The sequence below is a fragment of the Staurois parvus genome, unplaced genomic scaffold (assembly GCF_062004578.1).
Source record: "Staurois parvus isolate SC_StPar_1 unplaced genomic scaffold, SC_StPar_1.0 ptg000541l, whole genome shotgun sequence".
In the NCBI taxonomy this organism is placed as follows: Eukaryota; Metazoa; Chordata; class Amphibia; order Anura; family Ranidae; genus Staurois; species Staurois parvus.
This window is the reverse complement of record NW_028318337.1, coordinates 1,663,946-1,690,861: the sequence shown is the minus strand read 5'-3', so window position 1 is coordinate 1,690,861 and position 26,916 is coordinate 1,663,946. Positions and strand designations below refer to the sequence as shown.

The window sequence follows — 26,916 nt, the reverse complement described above, 5'->3', positions numbered from 1 at the left end:
TATTACTATCAGCAAAAAAATACACATTGACAAGACATATACTCGAATTATTTGGCTAGATGTAAGGACCTTCAAGTCCGTAACAAATAGACTTACGGGTAGCATTACCAGTCTGGGGGACATCCAGACCCCAAAATGGGGGTCGTGACGTCCACACACCGGCATCAAGCCAACATCATGCACTAAAGTTTTGAGGAAAAAAAAGACAAAAAACAGTAAAAGTGAAGCAATGATAGCTTCTACAATGAAAAGAGTAACTGAGACACATGGATCAGGCAGGCAATTAGCTGTACCTGAAAAAACAAAAAATTTCAACATCAAAGGGCCAATCGGGCCCAAACCCTGTCTCCATAACACATGAAAAATGGAGCCGTCACCCCACAATCGGGCGATGATTCCTCCGGTCATGTCAGGAGGCAGGGTGGGGTAACGTGTCCAAGAGTTGTGAGACCATGAATCAGTGGGCGACAGTCAGAGGGCCCGAAGACCCTTGTTAGACTTAAACACATCCAGTTATCAACGAGAGAGCATACATAGTCCATAGAAACACAGAAACAGCACAATAGCGTCCACAAAAACACACATCCCCAAGGTGTAGGGGACGCTGAAAAATAGAAACCCTGTGGGTTGCCTCCTAGCCCAATCAAGGGAAACCGCGGACCAGGAACATCGATACAAGTAATAATAGGCAGGAAGGCATGGTCCCATCAGCCTAGTTCTTGTCGGGCCCTCCTCCTGTCCCTCCGTGGAGATGGAGTGTGCCAGATAGGAGAGACACGAGGTGTAGAGGGAGGACGCTGAAGCGATGGGGCACCCGCCAGGCCCAACTTGGTCAGGATCTCTCTGCCTTCAGGAAGGGATGTAGCAATATATGTGCTCCCATTATGTGGAACTATCAACTTAAAAGGGAAGCCCCATTTATAACAAATACGAGCTGAAAAGAGCCGTTGTAACCTCCTTCATTTTCCTGCGCTTCTCCAACGTAGTCGGAGAAACATCTGGAAAAATTTGTAAAACCGAGCCTTCAAAAGAGATCGTTGGAGTATTGCGAGCAGCTCTGAGTATGTCTTCTTTGGTCAGGAAATCCTTTAGACACAGAACAATGTCCCTAGGTGGTTTATCACTAGGGGGTTTAGGGCGCAGCGCTCTATGGATGCGATCACAGGCAAAGGACCCGGAGATGCAATCTGGAAGGAGAGATTTGAATAGCTTGGTAACGGTTTGTGAGAGATCAGATAGAGATTCCGGAATTCCCCTGACTCGCAGATTATTTCTGCGGTTGCGATTATCAAGGTCCTCAACCTGTGCCTGCAACTGTAAAAAGGCCGTTTGTAGATGATCATGTTCTCTGGAAAGGTCCCCATAGGCCAGGCTAAGTTCATCATGTTTAGTTTCCAAGCGATCGGTTCTAGAGCCCAATGTGGCTATTTCCTGAGAAAGAACATTAGTGCTTTTGTGTAATTCTGATTGGAATTTGGCGGCCAGTTTGGTGTACATGGTTTCCAAGCAAGATTCCAGGTCACCCTTTGTAAGTTGCTGTGCATCTTCACTGACCTGAGTTAATGAAGGAGCTGCGATATCCTGCATGGGTTCGGATGGGGATGCTCGTTCCGCGTCACCTGGAGACATGTTGCAAATCTCGTGTGTCTTAAGTAGATATGTCGTGAGGGACTTTTGAGCTTGTCCCTTCTTTTTCTTGGTGGACGGCATACAGGGAGTCTCCTGGGGGTGATCAACTGGAAAGTGGATAACAAAAGGAGATATTGACCCCAGGGGACCTATAACGCCCGAATCAGGTCTAGGGTTGTATTTACATAAACGCTGTCAAGCTTATCCGAAAAAACTTTATATTGTAAATACAGTTAGCAAGCTGTGAGGATGTAGAGTGGACATAGGCCGTGGTGCACCCCATTAATAGCTCAAGGATCTGGGAGGAACGGGGGGCAAGCATAGATCAGAGGATCCCTCATGATGGCCTAAGAGTCCTCCAGGGCAAATCTAGTCAGCCCATGCACCCCTCCAGGGCAGTATATAGGCCTCAGTGGGCTTCTGGGCCCAGCAAAGGCCGCAATCACAGAGGAAGGGGGTCCCTGGAGTGGTGGGCGGGAGTCCCGTCTCCCGAGTCACCGAAGGGGGACAGGATGGTCAGTATCCACCAGCCTCCTGCACTCACCGTGGCTCGGATGTGAGGGGGAGGAGGTCCGGACCGGATGCAGTAGGCCGCAGCCACAGGGAACGGCAATATGCTGCGCCGCCTCTCCCCCAGGCCCAGGGGATGCAGAGGGTGTCACCGATGTCCCAGGGAGATCCGCCGCCACCCGGATGGCAGCGGATGCAGACACGAACCTCCGGAGTCCCGGACCATGCGGCCGCGCGAGTCCGCCGCCACAGATGGCGGAGATATCCTCCGGGGCCTCTCTCCCAGGCACAGGGGAAGCACCTAAAGTTCCAGCCGCTCCGCCGTGGTCCGCAGCAGCACGGATGGCGGTGGATTGTATGGGTCGGCAACGGAGCTCCGGATTATGCGGCCGCTCTGGTCGCCATCTTGGACACGCCCCCAGAAACCTGACATTTTAACAGGAGTGTGTAGACTTTTTATAGCCACTGTATATAAATAAATTATCCTCATTTATCTACCAACTTGTAGATATTTATATATTTGGTATATCACATTAACTTCGAGGAACTCAGATTAATACTGTGATGGGTATATTTTCTTGAGGTTTAATATTGTTGCTCAAGGTATTTAGATACGCCATAATGGCTGGAGCCATTCACATAGCCCCTCCATTAGAATGCATCACATTGTTTTTAATGTGTAACACCATGACATTTTAATTGCCCCTTTTATGAATAATTTATAATTCACGTAGCCCTTCCATTACAAACCATTATATTGTTTTTCATAAGTAACACCACAACAAATAGACCGCAGATCTTTCCATAAAAAGTACCTGAAACTGCCCAAGCTATCACCAAGGGATGCTGTTCATCCCTTGGGAAAGCAATAAAGTTGAATTAAAAAATATTTAAAGAAAAAAAAGTGTAAAAAATTAACAAAATGAAAAAAAAAAAAAAAAAAAAGTAAAGTATCTCAGTTCCCCCTTCCAAATACAAACACCCAAGTCTCACATGCATACGTAAATGGTGGTTGCAGCACGCATGTGAGGTATGCCACAATAATTCTAGAACCAGCGCTCATGTTTAACTATAAACTGATAACCTGTCGCCTTTTCACAAATCATAAAATGGTTGGTATCTATTTACTGGGTGCAACATCATCCTGTTAGGTTTACCAAAAACTAGGTTTTAAATTGTGTTTTTCTGCACTAAAATATATGTGTATTTTTTCCCTGAAGATTTGCATTTGCGCAAATATGTAACATACGGTGCCTTGAATAAAGTATTCATACCCCTGGATATTTTCCACATTTCGTCATGTTACAACCAAAAACGGAAACGTATTTTATTGGGATTTTGTGATAGACTAACACAAAGTGGCACATAATTGTGAAGTGGAAGGAAAATGATAAATGGTTTTCAACATTTTTCACAAATAAATATCTGAAAAGTGTGGCATGAATTTGTATTTAGCTCCCCGGTGTCAATGCTTTGTAGAACCACCTTTTGCTGCAATTACAGCTGCAAGTCTTTTTGGGATGTCTCTACCAGCTTTGCACATCTAGAGAGTGAAATTTTTGCCCATTCTTCTTTGCAAAATAGCTCAAGCTCTGTCAGATTGGATGGAGAGTGTCTGAACAGCAATTTTCAAGTCTTGCTACAGATTCTCAGTTGGATATAGGTCTGGACTATGACTGGGCCATTCTAACACATGAATATGCTTTGATCTAAACCATTCCATTGCAGCTTTGGCTGTATGTTTAGGGTCGTTGTCCTGCTGGAAGGTGAACCTCCACCCCAGTCTCAAGTCTTTAGCAGACTCTAAAAGGTTTTCTTCTAAGATTGCCCTGTATTTGGCTCCATCCATCTTCCCATCAACTCTGACCAGCTTCCCTGTCCCTGCTGAAGAAAAGTATCTCCACAACACGATACTGCTACCACCATGTGTCAGGGATGCGGGTGTGACCAGAGATGTGTGTACTGACACAGGGAAACACAGGCTCCAGATATGGTATAAACAAGACAATTTATTAAGACTAACAATACAAACATAAACGCAGTGCACCAAACCCCAAGCTAACACAAATACATACAACAAGGTGAAACAAACCCAAACCTAAACTGGTATAGATACACAGGTACATACACATATAGAGCACAACGTAGTCAGGCAGGCCGGGTCAATAACTATCGGGCAGGTAGGTACAGGAGGAGCAGGCGGAGAGAATGGTCAGGGTCACAAGCCAGGGATAAAACAGGAGAAGTCAGCAGAGGTCAGGATCAGGCAGGGTCGGCAACAAGTCAGGCAGGAACAGGAATGCAGGTTACAAGGTACAGGGGCCCATGGAAAAACACACACCAAGGCACAGACTGCAGGTCTGGCCATCCCTTAAATACAACTGCAATCAGCCCTAGGTGATGGCTAATTGCCGAAGTGAACCTCTGGTTGTTGAGAGCACCCGCTGGCCAGCCCTGGTACTGCAGCCCACAAGGCAGGTGAGTCCCACCACTATTGGCAAGTCCATTCCTGACACCATGTTTCACAGTGGGGATGGTGTGTTCAGGGTGATAAGCCATGTTAGTTTTCCACCACACACAGCGTTTTCCTTTAGGCGCAAAAGTAAAATTTTGGTCTCATCTGACCAGACCACCTCCTTCCACATGTTTGCTGTGTCTCCACATAACTTCTCGCAAACTGCAAATGGGACCTCTTATGGCTTTCTTTCAACAATGGCTTTCTTCTTGCCGGTTGTGACGAAGAGCCTAAATATTTTATTTCTGTGTTGTTAAAAACAATAAGTGTGTCAAACAGTCAGCTTGTCTGCTCAGTTACAGTGGGGATCAAAAGTTTGGGCACCCCAGCTAAAAATTTGTATTAATGTGCATAAAGAAGCCAAGGAAAGATGGAAAAATCTCCAAAAGGCATCAAATTACAGATTAGACATTCTTATAATATGTCAAAAAAAGTTAGATTTTATTTCCATCATTTACACTTTCAAAATAACAGAAAACAAAAAAATTGCATCTGCAAAAGTTTGTGCACCCTGCAGAATTTATAGCATGCACTGCCCCCTTTGCCAAGCTGAGACCTGCCAGTGTCATGGATTGTTCTCAATCATCGTCTGGGAAGACCAGGTGATGTCAATCTCAAAGGTTTTAAATGCCCAGACTCATCTGACCTTGCCCCAACAATCAGCACCATGGGTTCTTCTAAGTAGTTGTCTAGAAAACTGAAACTGAAAATAGTTGACGCTCACAAAGCTGGAGAAGGCTATAAGAAGATAGCAAAGCGTTTTCAGATGTCAATATTCTCTGTTCGGAATGTAATTAAGAAATGGCAGTCATCAGGAACAGTGGAAGTTAAAGCAAGATCTGGAAGACCAAGAAAAATATCAGACAGAACAACTCGCAGGATTGTGAGAAAAACAATTCAAAACCCACGTTTGACTGCACGATCCCTCCAGAAAGATCTGGCAGACACTGGAGTTGTGGTACACTATTCCACTATAAAGAGATACTTGTACAAATATGGTCTTCATGGAAGAGTCATCAGAAGAAAACCTCTTCTACGTCCTCACCACAAAAATCATCGTTTGAACTTTGCAAATGAACATATAGACAAGCCTTATGCATTTTGGAAACAAGTTCTGTGGACCGATGAGGTTAAAATTGAACTTTTTGGCCGGAATGAGCAAAGGTACGTTTGGAGAAGGGGCACAGAATTTAATGAAAAGAACCTCTGTCCAACTGTTTAGCATGGGGTTGGATCAATCATGCTTTGGAGTTCTGTTGCAGCCAGTGGCACAAGGAACATCTCACGAGTAGAAAGAAAAATGGATTCAATAAAATTTCAGCAAATTTTGGATGGTAACTTGATGCCATCTGTGAAAAAGCTGAAGTTAAAGAGAGGATGGCTTCTACAAATGGATAATGATCCTAAACACACCTCGAAATCCACGGGGGATTACATCAAGAGGCGTAAACTGAAGGTTTTCCCATGGCCTTCACAATCTCCTGACCTCAACATAATTGAAAATCTATGGATAGACCTTAAAAGAGCAGTGCGTGACAGACAGCCCAGAAATCTCAAAGAACTGGAAGACTTTTGTAAGGAAAAATGGGCAAAGATACCTCAAACAAGAATTGAAAGACTCTTGGCTGGCTACAAAAAGCGTTTACAAGCTGTGATACTTGCCAAAGGGGGCAGTACAAGATATTAACTCTGCAGGGTGCACAAACTTTTGCAGACGCCATTTTTTTGTTTTCTGTCATTTTGAAAGTGTAAATGATGGAAATAAAATCTAACTTTTGTTAACATATTATAAGAATGTCTAATCTGTAATTTGATGCCTTTTGGAGATTTTCCATCTTTCCTTGGCTTCTTTATGCACATTAATACAAATTTTTAGCTGGGGGGCCCAAACTTTCGATACCCACTGTAATTATTGGGAGTTCCTGTGCATTGCAGGGGGTGGGAGAAGAGGTAGATCTCAGCAGGGAGCACAGACAGCATAGTGTCCTGTAGCTGTGAAAAGCCAGACATGTTGGCACCGGGGGCTTGAAGCTTGGTCAAATTGAAAGGACCCTATAATGTCCCTATGGGGGAGAATGGGCAGAGCTTGAGTCAGGATGGACAGAGCAGCTCATGGCTGCTGGTCTCGCTGGGAGATGTACTGAACTGTGCTTTGCTTTGTGCACTGCTGGGACTTGTGGTTTTACATTGCCTGTGTGGTCTTGAAGCTGCGGCCAAGACACAGCCCTCCAAAGACCCGTGAGGAGTTGGTGCCTATCTGTATAGACTTCCTCTGCTGGGGCCACTGCTGGCTGGTGAGTCCCTGAATTGCTACCCTGTGCCAAGGACTTAACCCTCTTTGCTCTGCCTCCCTGCTGTGTGCCAACCCCTGCACTGAGGATCCAACCTGGGCTTAACCTATTGCCCACCAGAGTTCTGCCTCCCTGTTGTGTGCCACTCAGACGTAACCCATTTCCTGCCAGAGACTGCCGCAATGTTGTGTGCCACTTGGACTTAACCCATTGCCTGCCAGTCTGCCACCCTGTTGTGCGCCACTCAGGCTTAACCCATTGCCTGCCAGTCTGCCACCCTGTTGTGCGCCACTCAGGCTTAACCCACTGCCTGTCAGAGTCTGCCTGCCTGTTGTGGGCCCAGATGGTGCTACAGACTTAACGGTCATTTTTCCAGAACCTTGCTATACTCCGTGTGCCCTCCAAACCACTCAAAAGCCTGGTGTGTCCCACTGCTCTCCGCATGTGTTCTGTTCTACCCACCCCTCTGTCACAAACTGGTTGCAGCGGTGGGATCAGAACACTGAAGAGGAGGATGGAGAGCAACAGCCCCCTAACCCTGGACCTAACCCAGGGTAGTGAATACAGGAATTGGACTGTTGCAAGTTTGCAAGAAAAGGCTCAAGAACTAGGCCTTACCTACAGGGGCCTGTCCAAAGATGAACTGGTCACTGCTATTGAGTAAGCCAGCCTTCAAAGGGCAGACGGCATGGACGCACCACAGCCTGAGAATAGATTTCCTGGGTCAGATGGCCCAAGCCCCAGGAGCCCTTGGATCACTTGGTATGAGGAGGAGATGGCCATTCTCGGCCTAGAAGCCACCTTGGATGACAAACGGGCAGCTATCCAAAGAGCTCATGAGAGGGAAACCCTGAGGGACCCCAGGGGACCAGATGGCCCCTCCAGCCCACGAGCCCTTATGCCTGACCTACCAGGGATGACCCATAAGGACTTTAAGCCATTTTTCAAAGTTGCAAGAGATGTGAAGGAATTTTTCCAAGATTTTGAACATTTATGCCAATTGCTGGAAGTGCCCCGCGTGGACTGGGTGCACCACCTGGTAGGCCTGCTGGAAGGGGGCACTGCCGCTGCATACCGGACAATGGACTCCCGATGGAATCGAAACTATGATATGGTCAAACAGACTCTGCTTCAATACTATGCTGTGACCCCAGAAACCTACAGGGTTCATTTTCGAGACCCATTGCCTGCCAGAGTCTGCCTTCCTGTTGTGGGCCCAGACGGTCCTACGGACTTAACTTATTTTGCCAGAACCTTGCTATACTCATTGTGTGCCCTCCAAACCACTCAATAAAAGCCTGGTGTGTCCCACTGCTCTCCATGTGTGTTCTGTTTCACCCACCCCTCCATCACACCACGCTTCTATAAAGGCCTGAGCTGTGGATCCTTGCAGCTCCTCCAGAGTTACCATGGGCCTCTTGGCTGCTTCTCTGATTAATGCTCTCCTTGCCTGGCCAGTCAGTTTAGGTGGACAGCCATGTCTTGGTAGGTTTGCAGTTGTGCCATACTCTCTCCATTTTCAGATGATGGATTGAACAGTGCTCCATGAGATGTTCAAAGCTTGGGATATTTTTTTTTATAACCTAACCCTGCTTTAAAACTTCTCCACAACTTTATCCCTGTACTGTCTGGTGTGTTCCTTGGCCTTCTCTAACAAACTTCCGAGGGCTTCACAGAACAGCTGTATTTATACTGCAATTAAATTACACAGGTGGACTCTATTTACAAATTAAGTGACTTCTGGAGGCAAATGGTTCCACTAGATTTTAGTTAGGGGTAGCAGAGTAAAGGGGGCTGAATACAAATGCATGCCACACTTTTCAGATATTTATTTGTAAAAAATTTTGAAAACAGTTAATCATTTTCCTTCCACTCCACTATTATATGCCACTTTGTGTTGGTCTATCACAGTGATGGCGAACCCGTGGCACGCATGCCACAGCCGGCACGCCGAGCCTTATCTGTGGGCACACCAGGAGAATACCGTATTTTTCGCTCCATAAGACGCACTTTTTTTCCCCCCAAAAAAGGGGGGAAAATGTCAGTGCGTCTTATGGAGCGAATATAGAGCGGCCGGTCCGGTATTTCCACCGCCGCCGTGTCAGAATACCGGGCCAGCCGCTCAGCTCTGCAGTGGGACCGTACCTGTCCCTCTATCCAGCGGCGCGCTGTCTTCCCGGCTTCTGTAGTGTGCGTGACAGCCGGGTCCCAAGTGCGCATGCGCAAGAAGCAGTGCTCTTTGTGAATGGTAAGGCGGTACCTGGGACACATGACAGATTCCAGAAGCCACCGGACCAATCACAAAGCGCAGCGCTTCTCGCGCATGCGCACTGGGCATCCGGCTGTCCGACAAGCTCCCACACTACAGCAGAAGCCGGGAAGACAGCGCGCGGCTGGATAAAGGAACAGGTAAGATAAAAAAAAAAACTCTGCGGAAGTAAGAGCGGGTACCTGTCAAATTCAGGTACCCGCTCCCCCTCCCTCCCCAAAGGTCAGCAGTCATCTGTACTGTTCGCAGTCTCTGGTCATCCCTGTACTGTCCGCAGTCTCTGGTCATCCCCTGTACTGTCCGCAGTCTCTGGTCATCCCCTGTACTGCGTCCGCAGTCTCTGGTCATCCCCTGTACTGCGTCCGCAGTCTCTGGTCATCTCCTGTACTGCGTCCGCAGTCTCTGGTCATCTCCTGTACTGCGTCCGCAGTCTCTGGTCATCCCTGTACTGCGTCCGCAGTCTCTGGTCATCCCTGTACTGTGTCCGCAGTCTCTGGTCATCCCTGTACTGTGTCCGCAGTCTCTGGTCATCCCTGTACTGTGTCCGCAGTCTCTGGTCATCCCTGTACTGTGTCCGCAGTCTCTGGTCATCCCTGTACTGTTAATTAGTTTGCACTACTGTACGAGTTGTTTTTTCTAAACCAAAAGCTCGATATTCAGGTTTCATTGCAGTGTTGGCACTTTGAAAGAAATAAGTTGGTTTTGGGTTGCAGTTTGGGCACTCGGGCTCAAAAAGGTTCGCCATCACTGGTCTATCACATAAAATCCTAACAAAACACATTTATGTTTTTGGTTGTAACATGGCAAAATGTGGAAAATTTAAAGGGGTATAAATATTTTTTCAAGGCACTATAAATGGTATCAGTGCACTGAACGGACCATTGCTTAATGCTACGGTCCGCGTCTGCTTACTTTATTTCATATTGCTATTACGGACTGATCATAGCAATGAGCCAGTGTGCTACTTCATTGTGGCAGCCTACCAGTATCTATGATCCCATTTATTGGTTATTCAACACCGTTTTCTGGTCCTCCCGGGAGGTATTTTTTATCCATGATGCGAGTCAGCAGGGGAAGATTTAGGCCTCATTCGCATCAGTGTGCAGACGTGTCAGTTTTTCTCCATGCGTTCTCTATTGTTCTCTATGTGACCTGTTCACACCACAACACTGGTATCACATGGATTTTTTTTTGCACAGGAATCTGTGACATCAACATTGTGGTAAACAGGGCACATAACTGACGTGCATGAAAACATGTCTACTTGCATAAAAACTCACTGAAACATGCATTAAAATGTGAAACTAGTGTCTGTAAGTGAAATCTGCATGGTTTTCCCATTAGTTTGCATTTACATATAGTAGGCATAGAAAGAATAACCCCCCTGTAAAATAACCACATTAAGTTGCTTTGTGGTCTGAAATGAAGACAGACACACTTTTGTTTTATCCAACTGTGTTATAACACCAACATGTCCTTAAAAAAAACAAAAACAAAAAAAAAAAAGACTGAGTTGGAAATCTCCCCCCCTCCTAAAAATGACTTGTGAACTCAATCAGGTGTAGCTTATTACCTTCCCAATGGCACACCAAGCCATGTGACTTTCAACTGTGATCAGCTGTGGTCATTTTGACTAGCTCAGCATGAAAAGAGCTTTCCTGGAGCATTTCAGTCCATGGTAGTGCAAATGAAACATACAAATAACTATGGGTGGCAAGGCACTGTTAAAAGATCTCTGAGATGCTCCTTGGATCAGGACATCTCTCGAAACTGGATGAAAGATCCAGGAGGAAACTGGTCAGAGAGCTACCAAGAGGCCTACAGCAACTCTGAAGCAGTTGCAGGAATTTATGACAGAGTGGTCATTGTGTGCATATGAAAACAATATCACCTGTTCTCCACAAATGTGGCTTGTATGAGAGGGTTGCAAGAAAAAAGCCACTGTAAGAAGTTCACAGTGCACAGTGAAATCAGAATAAGCCATTTCAGTGCAGGAGAGGGGCAAGTACAACTGTGCAAGACTGAAGGGAAGGCCAGGAGTCAGATTTATCATTTTTAGCAAGGAAAGGAAGAACTCAGACTAAATACACAGACAGCAAATGGTGTATCAGCCTGTTTAAAAATCAATATGTACACTTAGATAAACCTGAAAAGCAGGCTACTGTTTTAAGATAAGTAGATGTTTCCTTTCACAGCTGACATTTTGATAAATACAGCTGTAGGTGAGTGAAAGGACAATGTCACAGCAGAATCCAAGACCTCTAACAGGCGGTGTAACAACTCCTCTCTTGGATCGGGAACGGCCAAGCATGTCTGGGCCTGCACAGCTCTGCCACGAATGGCATTCCCCTGAAGCTTACCCTGGATAAGGATCAGGGATGTTGAAGTGTTTACACAGCAGTTTGTCCGAGTGCCATTCAAACCAATCTCTGGTCAGCCTCTCGAACATTTTCATTTTCACCAAAGACTTGTCATTCTTATCCCCCTGCGGGAGAAACCGAAAACGTGAGAGGGGATTAAACTATTGTCTGAAATATAACAATACAAAAAAGTACTGTACATCTATACTACTAGACTATACTACATAAAGTTTTTTTCTTCATTTAAAGTTGAAATATTCATGATTAAATATATATATATTTATATATATATATAATCCTGTATTTAAAATTATATAAGGTTTTCAATAAAAAAAAGTAATGTATCAAGTATACAAATAAGTATAATTATTACTATTATTTTCTAAAATATATTGTTAATTATCCTCCAAGGCACTCTGTGACTAAGTGAATAAGCACAGACTTACAGCCATCTCTCTTAGCCAAATCCCTTATAGCTTTGCCACATCACACACCCTCTTCCTTCCAGTAATGCACATGTACTAGGGAGCTGCAGTGGCACACAAGGATCTATGGTAAGCCTGATAATCCAGACAGTTCATGCATAGTGCCCATGACCCTGACACTGCAGACCCTCTTTTCAAAATGCTATTCACCTGGCTGTCTGTTTTCCAATTTTTTTTAGCTACTGATCTGAAGCAAGCATGTATGGAGAATTTATGGGAATACAAAACTCACAATTTTCTTACATTTTCCAGGATGACAGCACAGCAACTAGCATTTTAGGAGAGGTCAGTAGAAACAACTTTCTTATTTACTCAAGTTTCCTTAAGGAGTTACAGCCTGGCTTCAAGACAGTAAATGAAAAAGAACCTTCCCAACAGGACACATACAGCAACAATCAACCTGATAGGAGTTCCAGTCCTTCCCTACTCTATTCAAAATTAACAAAAAAACAAACAAAAAAAACTTTTGGCTGTGCATACAATTTTATCTCAGACAGCATTTAAAACTGTTTCTAACCCTTCCCTATGCCATCTAAAAGTAACTTTTGGCTGGAGTTTGGCTTTAATAACCAACTACCTAAACTGCCTCAAGTGTGAATTTTCTGCACGGAGGAATGTTCAGGCACGGTCTTCCATATCTTGGTAGGAAAACCTGACAATCAGAATCAGATGAAGAGTTGATGAGTCAATGTCGATTCTTCGGCACCAGTCGGAGCCGTTCATGCGGCCTCGCTGACTAAACCCATACACGTCTGTGACAGGCCTTTCAATGCTAACCTGGCAAGCTTCTCTGGATCATTGTGCCTGTCATCAACCATGCAACTTCATGATAAAAGCATGTTTAATGAGGATTTTTCTATAATAAAAAAAGTATATTTTGTTTTTATACTGAACCTATTGCTGCGAAGAAGCTCTGTTTGCGGTGGTGTGGGTCACACTGGTGGCAGCAAAAGGGTTGTAATGGGAGTTTTGCTCTGTGATACTTATCTTTACAACTTGCGTTCCTTGTATATGTATATACAGTCAGGTCCATAAATATAGGGACACCGACACAATTCTAACATTTTTGGCTCTATACACCATCACAATGGATTTGAAATGAAACGAACAAGATGTGCTTTAACTGCAGACTGTCAGCTTTAATTTTAGGGTATTTACATCCAAATCAGGTGAACGGTGTAGGAATTACAACAGTTTGCATATGTGCCTCCCACTTGTTAAGGGACCAAAAGTAATGGGACAATTGGCTTCTCAGCTGTTCCATGGCCAGGTGTGTGTTTATTCCCTCATTATCCCAATTACAATGAGCAGATAAAAGGTCCAGAGTTAATTTCAAGTGTGCTATTTGCATTTGGAATCTGTTGCTGTCAACTCTCAAGATGAGATCCAAAGAGCTGTCACTATCAGTGAAGCAAGCCATCATTAGGCTGAAAAAACAAAACAAACCCATCAGAGAGATAGCAAAAACATTAGGCATGGCCAAAACAACTGTTTGGAACATTCTTAAAAAGAAGGAATGCACTGGTGAGCTCAGCAACACCAAAAGACCCGGAAGACAACTGTGGTGGATGACCGTAGAATTCTTTCCCTGGTGAAGAAAACACCCTTCACAACAGTTGGCCAGATCAAGAACACTCTCCAGGAGGTAGGTGTATGTGTGTCAAAGTCAACAATCAAGAGAAGACTTCACCAGAGTGAATACAGAGGGTTCACCACAAGATGTAAACCGTTGGTGAGCCTCAAAAACAGGAAGGCCAGATTAGAGTTTGCCAAATGACATCTAAAAAAGCCTTCATAGTTCTGGAACAGAAAAAATATATATATAATGGCGCCTATGGAAAAGGAAAAAGAATATCTATATATATCTATAAATCACTTATTATAATATACCAGCTGCAAAAAAACCACCAAAATCAATAAGGTGTAATAAATAACTCAAAAAAAATTATTTTGCGCTAGTAGATATAAAATTATCTCAATAAATCAAACATATAAATGGTGCAAAAAAAGTATATATGTGAAAAAATGTCCACACTTAAAAAATATAACACAAAAAACTAGCAAAAAATATATATATATAAAGTGACAATGCCACCACCAAAAATAAACTCACCAGAGCTAAAAAATATAATATAATATTTAAACCACATATTGCTCTGGGAACAGTAGTCTTAACGATAAGTCATTCATAGATGCATCTTCAAGGAATAGTATTCTGCAGAGACCAGATCCACATAGACCAATTTCAGATGGAGCAAGTTACTTTCAAATTATTTATCATCAAGGAAATCCACTTCTTAAGAAAGCCACCTTCAAACGTATCCAGAGAGGAAAATGCCAGACACTCGGAAGAAACAGAAGAGCTTCATGGCGCAGTATTATTAAAACAACATCTTTATTCAGTACTCATTGTACTTAACTCAAAGGGTGTCCCAGCCAACACCAGCATTAACAGCAATCACAGCAAAACAGACCCAGCTACTCGGCACATGCGCAGTAGCTCATTGGAAACGTAATGACGTCACATCGATCAAGCTCCGTCCTACGCGTTTCGTCATCGACGGCCTCACGGAGCGGACGCTCGATGATGTCGAGCGTCGATGAGGCCGTCGATGACGAAACGCGTAGGACGGAGCTTGATCGATGTGACGTCATTACGTTTCCAATGAGCTACTGCGCATGTGCCGAGTAGCTGGGTCTGTTTTGCTGTGATTGCTGTTAATGCTGGTGTTGGCTGGGACACCCTTTGAGTTAAGTACAATGAGTACTGAATAAAGATGTTGTTTTAATAATACTGCGCCATGAAGCTCTTCTGTTTCTTCCGAGTGTCTGGCATTTTCCTCTCTGGATACGTTTGAAGGTGGCTTTCTTAAGAAGTGGATTTCCTTGATGATAAATAATTTGAAAGTAACTTGCTCCATCTGAAATTGGTCTATGTGGATCTGGTCTCTGCAGAATACTATTCCTTGAAGATGCATCTATGAATGACTTATCGTTAAGACTACTGTTCCCAGAGCAATATATGGTTTAAATATTATATTATATTTTTTAGCTCTGGTGAGTTTATTTTTGGTGGTGGCATTGTCACTTTATATATATATTTTTTGCTAGTTTTTTGTGTTATATTTTTTAAGTGTGGACATTTTTTCACATATATACTTTTTTTGCACCATTTATATGTTTGATTTATTGAGATAATTTTATATCTACTAGCGCAAAATAATTTTTTTTGAGTTATAGTTCTGGAACAACATCCTATGGGCAGATGAGACCAAGATCAACTTGTACCAGAGTGATGGGAAGAGAAGAGTATGGAGAAGGAAAGGAACTGCTCATGATCCTAAGCATACCACCTCAACAGTGAAGCATGGTGGTGGTAGTGTCATGGCGTGGGCATGTATGGCTGCCAATGGAACTGCTTCTCTTGTATTTATTGATGATGTGACTGCTGACAAAAGCAGCAGGATGAATTCTGAAGTGTTTCGGGCAATATTATCTGCTCATATTCAGCCAAATGCTTCAGAACTCATTGGACGCCGCTTCACATTGCAGATGGACAATGACCCAAAGCAGACAGCAAAAGCAACCAAAGAGTTTTTTAAGGGAAAGAAGTGGAATGTTATGCAATGGCCAAGTCAATCACCTGACCTGAATCCGATTGAGTATGCATTTCACTTGCTGAAGACAAAACTGAAGGGAAAATGCCCCAAGAACAAGCAGGAACTGAAGACAGTTGCAATAGAGGCCTGGCAGAGCATCACCAGGGATGAAACCCAGCGTCTGGTGATGTCTATGCATTCCAGACTTCAGGCTGTAATTGACTGCAAAGGATTTGCAACCAAGTATTAAAAAGTGAAAGTTTGATTTATGATTATTATTCTGTCCCATTATTTTTGGTCCCTTAACAAGTGGGAGGCACATATGCAAACTGTTGTACTCCCTACACCGTTCATCGGATTTGGATGTAAATACCCTCAAATTAAAGCTGACAGCCTGCAGATAAAGCACATCTTGTTCGTTTCACTTCAAATCCATTGTGGTGGTGTATAGAGTCAAAAATGTTAGAATTGTGTCAATGTCCCAATATTTATGGACCTGACTGTACATGTATAAATAATTTTTTTCTGGGGAAAATTTTATATATATATATATATATATATATATATATATATATATATATATACATACATACACACACACATATACACACACACATATATTCACACACTGCTTCTCCTTTCACTGTCTAGTCACATGCAGGGGACAGGTTCAGGACGACCTGAGCTCAGAAGTAGTGGGTTGAATGATGCTGACTATCACACTGTGCATCTGGTGGCAGAAAAAAAGTACTGCAGAGGAATCTCAGGACTAAAGATTAACATTGCAGCAAAAGCTGGTTTTGTGGATTAATCTTTTAATGGGATTTTCATTTTTATCATGTTTTAGTTCCGCTTTAAATACCCATTCATACTTATAGATCATTAAATTGATAAACCCTGCGCAGTGGACAATGTGGGATATGTAGGCTGCTGCTAGCAACTAACACAGGTGAGTGTGATTATAAGTCAAATTGGATGCTGCACTGCCAATCCTATTGCTATAGGAAACCGTAAAAAAAAACCAAAAAAAATGTGAAAACCTCCCTATTACGGAAATGGAAAAATATTTGGCAATTAAAGTGAATAAATTCAAAATGGTGTTCAATGCAAATAAAATATGACATGATACAATACACCTCCCTCCTCAATTATAATGTGTATATAGTTGTTCACTTCAAAAGGATGAACTGATACACAATATTGTTTTTTGAATATCTGTTTTTTAAGGACATTTTGTGCATGTTGTATTAGGAGGAGGTGTATTGTAGCACCTGATGCATTGTAATATTTGGTATAGACACCAATCAATATATAGGGCTTATGTTTTTTCCAAATCTTATAATTTTTCATACATCATGGATTATAATATACACATTATTATTGAGGAGGGAGGTGTATTGTAGTACATACTATTTTATTTGGATTGAAAACAGTTTTGAATTTATTCACTTTAACTGGCAAATATTTTTCCATTTCCTTAGTAATAGGGGAGGTGTTGACAACATTTATCACTGTTTCCTATAGCAGTAGGATTGGCATCCAATTTGACTTCTAGATTAGGCTGTTGAAATCCAGAATATCCCGTCTCCATAAATTAATATACAAAATAGTAAAAGGAACATTGGGGTTATTTTGAAAGGGCAGTTGCAGCTGTTTATCAAACACGTTTTTAGAAGGGGAAAAAATACACTAAAATGAATTATAGTGCAAACACATACTAATTTACCCAATTTTTTTGTAAAATTAAGGAAAGGTTTGTGTTAAGTAAATAGGTACAAAACACGTCAAGCCAAAAAACAAAAAAACAAAAAACTATGGTAGCCAAAATTCTCCATAGCCATTACAGGTGGTTAGTTTAGAGTAAACTAACCTTAGAATTATAGTTCCCCCTTCTGCATTCATGTTACCTCACGTGTGGTGCAATTGATACATGTGCTTGGCCTATGCTGCTTGTTTTATATGGGGTGTGTACGAGGGTGATGGGTGATTAAAGAAAGCACTTTATTTCTTTAACTTTATTGCTATCACAAGGGGGCTAAAAAGCCCCTATATGATAGCTTTGGCACAAGGCAGGTACTCTAAGGTCTATTTTGGTGGTCTTGGAGAGACCCATAAAAGTGATTATTTTTTATTGGAAAGCCCATTGCTGGCTCTTAAAGCCAGTGCCAAGCTCAGAGCTGCTGCTTGATTTACCCACTTACCAAGCAGCTGTGTATAAACGTACCTTCGTAGACAAGTGATTAGAGGATAAGTTTTTTTGGAACATGTTACACCCATATTTAGGGTGGAACATGTAACATATTCCAACTCCTGCTGCTTCTCCCTCCGATCCCCCCTCAGTGTGACAGCGGGCAAGGGAATCTTCTCCCAACATCGGCTGTCACAATTCAAAAATAGCATGGCTGTTTGGAAGCTCCTCCCACATGGCCACATTATTTATTCACAATTTCCTTTGAATTAATAAACTACAAGTACCATCAGCCATTGCGGCAGACAGCTTGTAGCTCTGAATGAACTGTGAGCGTGCTGATGAGCTCCCTTTTAATTCATTCAAAATTCCTGCAGCTTTCAAACTGACATGTATGGAGGTACACGCTGAAAGCTGCAGGGCTTGTTTGCAGAAACCTGATCACAGGTGCAATGCTTTCCAGGTTTCTGCAGGAAAAAAAAAAATAAATGCACAATTTTTTTCTGTGAGGATTTGTACATTTATTGTTTTTTTTTTTTCTAAATAGGTGAACTTATCCTTTAAGGCAGAGTTCTCCAAACTTTCTAAACAAAAGGGCCAGTTTACTGTCCTTCAAACATTAGAAGGGCCAGACTGTTGCCAGCGGGAGTAAACAGTTTGGTATTAGGGGGAGATATAGTGCCCCATTATTGGTTGGCAGTGGAAGTAAGCAGTGTCCCCTCATTGGTGTCAGGGGGAGGAATAGTGCCGCATCGTTGGTGTCAGGGGGAGGAACAGTGCCCCATCATTGGTGTCAGGGGGAGGAATAGTGCCCCATCATTGGTGTCAGGGGGAGGAATAGTGCCCCATCATTGGTGTCAGGGGGAGGAACTATGCCAGACTGCTGCTGACAGTAGGGGGAAATAGTGACCCAAGGGCCTGGATAAAAGCAAGCAAAGGGCCGCATCTGGCCCCCAGACTGCAGTTTGGAGACCACTGCTTTAAAGGAAACCCTAGCTGCTCTGTAAGTAAACAGTTGAAGCCATCATTTACAGACCACTACACTGGCAGCACAGGGCATTACGACAACTATGTGCAACAGTGTACAGAAGTGTGTCCATTTTTCTTGGAAACATGAATTTACCCTTTAAAACCTCTTAGTTTGTTATGATAACCCATGCTCTGGTTGATTCATTCAGATGTGGGAAAGCATACAGCCTGACCATGTAGTGAGTCATAGCTGAGCAGAAGGAGCTCCACTACTACAAGGCCTTAGTATGCCCACGGCTTCTAAAACATTTCCTTGCTTACCAAGTAGTTTAAAGTAAGTGTAGCATCACCCCTTAGGAGTCGTTAAAGATTTGGGTCCCCCTATAGTCCTGCAAAGCCAGGCAACACCATTTCCTTCAGACATTGCACTCCAGAGACAGTAAACAGTTCTTGAACTTGTTTTTTGGATTTTATTAGGGGATGATAACTTGGATGAATATGAGGGACACATGGGATGCCCAAAAGGACTGTAAAACGGAGGACAACTTCCCAAAACTATGTACAAGTAGTCAAAAGGGGTTTTCACTTCTCTTCTTGGGAGAGCTAGCCAGCCTCTCCATGTGTACATGCCTGGATCCCAGATGAAATCTCTTCAGCCAGCTGCCTGAGGGAATCCCTGGCCAAGAGGTCCCAGAAGCTGCCACCTTAAATGAAAGCAGTCCCAGATGGGGACTAGTTAAGTTTCCCATCCGAATGCCCTTTCCCCTTATCCGGTCCCGGGGGTATGGGGTTACTCATTCAGTCTCTCCTGCAAGCTTGTGGATTGGTGGCTGCAGTTAAGGCCTTACACTGGGCTGGCTCCTTACCTGCTTTCCAGGCTGTCCTAGCCTGCTCAGCAATAGGAGAGTTCAGGTGGAAGATAAACTGAGCAGGATGAAGTGTGGAGCCTGGGAGCTGGTCCAAGAGAGGGGCCTGCAGGTAGGTCAGGATCCCTTGAGTGTGCAGACCAGCCATTCTTCACCCCTGCCCACTGAATTTTAGAGACTTCTCCAGGTCTCTAGATCAAGGGGAAGTTCCAGAGAGCTTCTCAGCCCTGACATTTTACCCTTTCTTGCTATTCCACCAGGCTGCTACCTCTAACTAAGAATAATCAACTAGCTCCCCCCAGCTACCTAGGAGGATGCTACATAAGGAAAAGAAGACTTTAGAGAAACTGCAGGCAAAAATGAAAGGATGCAACTAGTAGATTTGGAAATGCATGTGTCTGTACAAACATATCTGTCAAAATATAAGCTCTGATGAAGGGTGTAGGGGACAAAAGCTTGGTCCCCAAAGCACAGTGGCTGTGTATACAGTTTTCATTTGATTTTACACTGCAATACCCTTGTATCCGGGCTGTAGTATTATAGTAAGTCACGTTACATCTAGACACATTGTCAAAACCTTGTCATTGAAGGCTGTGCTTTTGTGAATGGCAAAGCAAACAGAAGGGGCAGAGACAAGTCACCAGCACTGTCATACAATTCCCTCCGATGTGGCGTAATGAGCAAACATGGCTGCCCATGTTATATATTATAATTACACACCATACATAGGATCAAGGTTTTCAAAACAATAAGACGCATTAAGATTTTATTTTTTTTTGTGCCTTAACTCTGAGTGCTGCAAAGCTACTAACACAGTAGTGAGACAGGAAGTAGACAAGACACTGTCTATGTATAGTGTGCAGCTATTAGAGATTTTATTAAAAAACAAAAAAGTCATTATGATCTGCTACTTTTCTGTCCTTCATGGAGTTTCTGGATGTATATTTCACATCTTTCGTGATTTTCTGGATTCCTCTCAAACGGTTGGAAATCTGTTGCGTTTGGCTGTACAAGCCGGTGGTCAAGCAGCTCATCATGCCACCTGTTCTGTGCCTCATCTTTGGATACAGCCTGGAATCAGTTGTTCATAGCTTCCTGTGAAAGTTTATGTGCTTTTAGCCTCTGCTCCTCTATTTTGTTTTACATCTCTGATCCTTTCCTGGTCTTTGTCAGAGGAGGTCCAGGACGGAGGATGAACCTAGTAATATAATCACAAAATGCACCATGATTCCAATTTGTCAAGTTTTTATTCTTGCATCAGGAATATAATGCCAGTGTGCATGCTCATGTATCGGCATGGGCAGGTGTGCATGGGTGTAATGCAGATAAGCTTAGATCTAGTCCCACTATTGCTGCCCCTGGCCTATTCCATGTACATTAGTGCTCTCTGCTGTTATATGGCACTGCCCAACCATTGCAGACCACAATGCTGCCTGCTGTTCCTATACCATGCTGCCCAATGAGGACCACAACCTGTTCTGGTGACTTGACCCTGTCTTCTGTTGCCATGGCTCACTGTTGTTGATCTTAGCTTGCATCCTGAATATGAGTTGAGGTCCATCCCTGAGCTTTCCCCAGGAATCCTGGTTTCCATGCTTCTACCTTCTGAGCATCAGCAGTCCAAGTTCCAGTGGACCCAGGCTGGACATCCCAGGCTCTCTTGCCTCTTCCAGCACCCTGGCTGCCCTCATCCCCTCAAACTCCCTAATTACTGCCCTCAAGATCTCCTTGAAATAGCACTGTTGACCCAACCCACTTGATCTAGAAGTTATGTCCTAATCAGAAGTTAGGCACAGTATGTCAAAAAAGGTACCTGCTACACATTGCTAATGACCAGCAAGAACTCCCAGATATCCTGCACTGAAAATCCTAATGGTGCAACTGTCTCCTATGTACTGAGGGCAAACTACTCACCCTGAAGTGCCTCCTCCCACAACATCTCCCTTCTGAAGGGAAGATCTGAGTTGGTGTCTACAAGGTAGTTGATCCTTCTTTGGTTTAGCAGGAAGGAGGACTCTGGGAAGATGTCAGCAGGGCTTGCAAAGCAGCAGAATTCTGATTGGCTGCATTTAGCACAGGTTGGAAGAAGTGCACTTGTAATCCCTTGGAAGCTCAGGTGTTGGATAAACCTGCCAACATTCAAAAAAAGGCACACCATCAGAAAAATATTTTAACTTTGTTAACTGTATGCGCTCAAAGTAAGCTAACTCTGTTTATTAATTCCTGTTTGAATACCAGGAAATTAGAGAACATCTTCCCAGTTTGTTTGTTTTTTTTTTTTTAATTTCAGCATGGGAACTTTTCTCACTACCTGTCTGTTTTAAAAATATCAAACAGAAATTGAGAAATCTTTTCACAATATACAATGCTTTAGCAAAGCGGGAAAAAGTTTGAACCGAAGTAAGGTTTAAGCTGACTTGTGTCTCCATTGGAGAGATTCTCAATCTCTTGCTGTCCAGGTAACATGCCAGATAGAACATGAAAAGAAGCTGACTTTACGTAGTATCTAAAACCCGACAGAGATTCTATGTCCTCCCCAATCTTTCCTCATTATAATTGTTATGTTGCCCCTGCAGCTTAAAGACACTATGCATTTCTGCTGTTCTGAATGCCCAAGAGCTGCGTACAGCCAGCTATAGACAAGAATTGGTGAAGGTAGCTGTATGCAGTCATTTGCGTAAAGTAGCCCATAGAAATAGTGCATTGAAAACACCTACAGTGCATTATATCTGTGTACGTACAAAATAAAGCAATGCATGGCTGCATACAGCTGCCTTCACCCATTCACAAGCAAATGTGCCCACGTGCATGTAGCTATAAAGCTGGACTTCAATCATCAGTGTTAAAGGAGAACTGTAATGTAAAAACAGACCCATTCATCTTCACACTGCTAGCTTGACTCCTGATTGGTTCAGGAGACTATGGGAAGGCAATATAAAGTTACATTGGCTTGGGTCAATTTAAGTATACATATTTAATACCTGAGATATGTCTCAAAAAAAAAAAAAAAAGGCATTTTGTAAATGGCAGTGGTGCCACGCAACCCTGTGGTCAGCATGTAGGACTCAGGAGATAGCAGCAATCATCGTGAGGCACTGGCTACTACAGTATATGGTATGAAATTTGCATACTTACATTGGTTCAAGTTGGCTTACTTACATTGATCAACCTGGTATATCTACATTGGTCCAAGTTGGCAGCACAGTGGCTAAATGGTTTGTACTTCCGCCTGGCAGTATTAGGGTCGTTGGTTCGAATCCCAGCCACGGCACCACCTGCCTGGAGTTTGCATGTTCTCCCTGTGACTGCGTGAGTTTCCTGCAGGTACTCCGGTTTCCTCCCACACTCCAAAGACATGCTGGTAGGTTAATTGGCTCCTGTCTAAATTGGCCCTAGTATGTGTATGAATGTGAGTTAGGGACTTTAGATTGTACACTTCTTGAGGGTTAGGGACTGATGTGAATGTACAATAAATGTATGTAAAGCGCTGCGTAAATTGATGGCGCTATATAAGAAATAATAAATAAATAATAATAATAAGACCACCTACAGTGGTATAAGCTCAACCAATCCGACTGTACCATTAGGATTATACCTGGATATGAATTTGGCAGATTTTTTGACTCAGTGGATTGAATTTTCAAGTAATATGAAGTGCACATTATGGGATAGCCTGCTTGTTAACTGCAGACTGTATGTAAGCTTTAAAGGTTACCGTATATACTCTAGTATAAGCCGACCCGAATATAAGCCGAGGTACCTAATTTTACCACAAAAAACTGGGAAAAACTATTGACTCGAGTATAAGCCGGTGGTGTCAGTGGGGGGAGGAATAGTGCCCCATCGTTGGTGTCAGTGGGGGGAGGAATAGTGCCCCATCCTTGGTGTCAGTGGGGGGAGGAATAGTGCCCCATCCTTGGTGTCAGTGGGGGGAGGAATAGTGCCCCATCCTTGGTATTAGTGACACCAATGATCGGGCACTATTCCTCCCACTGACACCAATGATACTTACCTTGCTGACCCCTGCTCCAGCCTGGACTCGCTCGCTCCCTCCCTCTCCCATGGTACACACTTACCGGTCAGATGTCTTCCTTCTCCGGCCACTCTCCTCCTCTTCACTCGCTCGATCTTCGCGGTGCCGCTCGGCTCCTCCTCTCCAAGCTCCACCTCCTCGCCGGTGATTGGGCGCCTGTGTGCCTCTCCTGAGCTACAGTTCCGGCGGCCAATCACCGGCGAGGATTGATCCCGGGGGTGTGTCCAGATGACAGGGACGGCATGTCATCCCGCCCACACCTGGACGTTGACTCGAGTATAAGCCGAGGGGGGCGTTTTTCAGCACAGAAAATGTGCTGAAAAACTCGGCTTATACTCGAGTATATACGGTAAGTGCAAATGCTGCTGCTGCTGCCACCACATAGCTTCAACTTGAAAATCCTCCCATTTGAGCCCTCCAGGGAAAGGGTGGAGCACCTTAAGCAGCCTAGAGATGAATCTTCTTTTTTTTTTTTTGTTCAACCAGTGGGTTTAACAAAAAAAACAAAGAAAAACAAAAAAAAAAACAAAGACTATTCCCCCATCCACACATTTAATACTCCCCACTAATCCTATAGCTAGCAGCACTGATTGCACAGGAAAAATCTAATAAGGCAGTTATACAGCAGTAGAGGAGTTTCTGTATAACCAGCCTGCCCATATATGGATCGAAATATGACTGGTCCTTACTGAACTTACCACATTTCGATCTAGGGTAGGGTAGGCTTGGCTTAAGGGTAAAGCCTAGTACACACTATTTTTTTTCGTTCATCCCAGCGGGCTGAATGAAAAATAGCTGACAGCTCAGGGAGGAGCTGCTGTACTAACTATCCAATCTTAGAACACAATAGCACATCAGGGGAGATTGCTGTACTGACAGGGGTGACGGGCCCCCCCTGCCAGAACACTCCGGTCAGTGCTCTCAGGAGCCGATCTGCAGACCTTTTCCGGTCATGCCCTGTCCAGCCAACCTCTATCAGACCGGCTGCCATACAAACAGACCAAATGTCAGCCGGTTTCTATTGAACCGGTCGCTGCCACCGGACAATTGGTCCGTGTACTAGGCTTAAGTTTACTTGCCCTTTGAACTACCGTCTTATCTTTTGTAATTCTGTATTATTTTACTTTGCCCGGGGTCAGTAGGGGGCCCCATGAGATGCCCCTGGTACCATTTCATAGGCATTTTTGAGTTTGGGCAAGGACACAGGGGCCCCATGATCCCCTATTGCCTGGGGGCCCCATGAGTTGTCAGTCCTCCCCTGCTCAACACCTTACCCCTCCCCCAATTCTTACCCTTTTTACTTCCCCGCTTTTATTCCCCCTCTCTCTCTCTCACCTTGCACTGTTTGACATTAAGAGTACAGTTATCTTATGAGCTAGAAACATTTATTACAATATTGGTTTCTGCCAACAGTTTATTATGGTTTCAGAGAGCCTTCATAAAACATAATTACAAAAATAAAAGATAAATTAGGACAGCTGCCAGCTAAAGCTGCTTTCACACCAATCTGTTTTTCTTCCACGTTTGTATTTAAAAAAAAGGGGAAGAAAATTGTGAGACCATGTATTCCTATGGAACTCTTCACACTAATCCGTTGTGGGTCAGGTGCGTTTTTTAAAACCATGCTTGCTGCATTTTTGGTGTGGTAAAAGAAAAAAAACACACCAAAAATTCACCTCCCCATTGCAATCAATGTAAATGTGGCAAAAACACATCAAAAACACATCCACGGTATGTTTTTGAGTCACATGCCCTGTAAACAAACACGGTAAAAACGCATATGCGTTTTTGCCGTGTATTTGCTAGAATCAGTGTGAAAGTAGCCTTAGCCTAAGCTATAAAACAAATTTACAAAATAAATTCCTTAAGCAAAGATGACTATGGAAGGGATATTTTACCTTTTTCATCAGTGGAGACAGCTGTGTCGCTATAGAGAAGCCCTCTAGGACTTTGCCGATGTATTAGTTCTTTCATAGACTCTGAAAAAGGTGACAGCAGTTCTTTGTCTGATGACAGATAAATGTAATTTCTCAGTCTCAAGCTAGAAATCCACCTTAAAAAGGGTAGCTGTAAATATTATCACTGCATGTTAAGCAGACATAGGCTACACTTCCCAATGTATGTGCCTACCACCTTATAGCTGTGTATCTGTGTGCTTTAGGCAGGATTAAAAAAAAAAAAAAAAAGCAAAATGTGCCCTATTGTCTCTGGGCCCTACTACGAGTACAAACAATGATTGCCAGTTGCAGGGGGAATTCGTTTTGGGTTGTTTTTTGGTGCTAGGTTATGGTAATAGCAATAAATATACAGTTACACTTTTAAAGGGGTTTTTTTTTACGATTCTGGACCAATATTTCTTTAACAAAAAAAAAAAAAAAAAAAGAAGACTTCCATTACTCATTTATCACCGAATTAAAGCTGAATTTGTCCTTAAAAAAACACGGTATAATCCACCTGGATGCACTAAGTAGCTGTGGTGATATGTACGGTTTTACTGAAACGTGACAAAGTAGCAAAACCATTCAGGAGTTAGAATTAGTTTTACCTTCATCATGAAGGGGTTATACAAATAAATCAGAAACAAAATATGATAAAACGGAAATGTGGTAAATACAGCTGTGGTTGCTCAGGATTTATGTACTAAGTGCTGAGAAGCACTTGGAGGGTTAACTGGACAAGTGTTTTATAGACAAAGAGAGAAGAGGTAAACATAGCCATTGCCCTCAGCCAAGCAAACAAAACACAACAATGGGCACAAGTCCTTTGATACAAGTGCTTGGCACACAGGTGAGACAGATCTGTGAGTACAGGACTACAGGTAGCACCAGGGACAGGAAGGGCCACAGAGGGATTATAGTGCTACTCCTTCTCAGCAAAATAACAGTTAAAGGTGAACTCTGAGCACAAAAACTATTCTATATTCCTCAACAGCCACAAAGGATTAACATCCAATTTGTGTGCACCAAATGCCTTTGCAAACTCTGATGTTACCTTGTAAAAATAGCAGTGGCGAAATCACTGTGCTGTGTATAGTCTGTGCAGAGCTGTGGGAGGGGCCAGCAGGCTCCACCCACTACAGGCTGCCTGTAGAAAACTACAAGAGGAGGCAGAGACAAGACCAGTCACTCTGCACAATGAGCGAGAGCAGCAGTGAGCGGTCTTTATTACAGGAAGTCTCATACTGGATTACTGCACAAATCTG

The 26,916-nt window shown here is 43.4% G+C and overlaps 1 pseudogene; it reads right to left on the bottom strand.

The window, feature by feature from the left end:
• Positions 1–20,534: 20,534 nt before the first annotated feature.
• Positions 20,535–26,916, bottom strand: part of LOC149451395 (G patch domain-containing protein 1-like) — a 41,587-nt pseudogene continuing 35,205 nt past the window's right edge.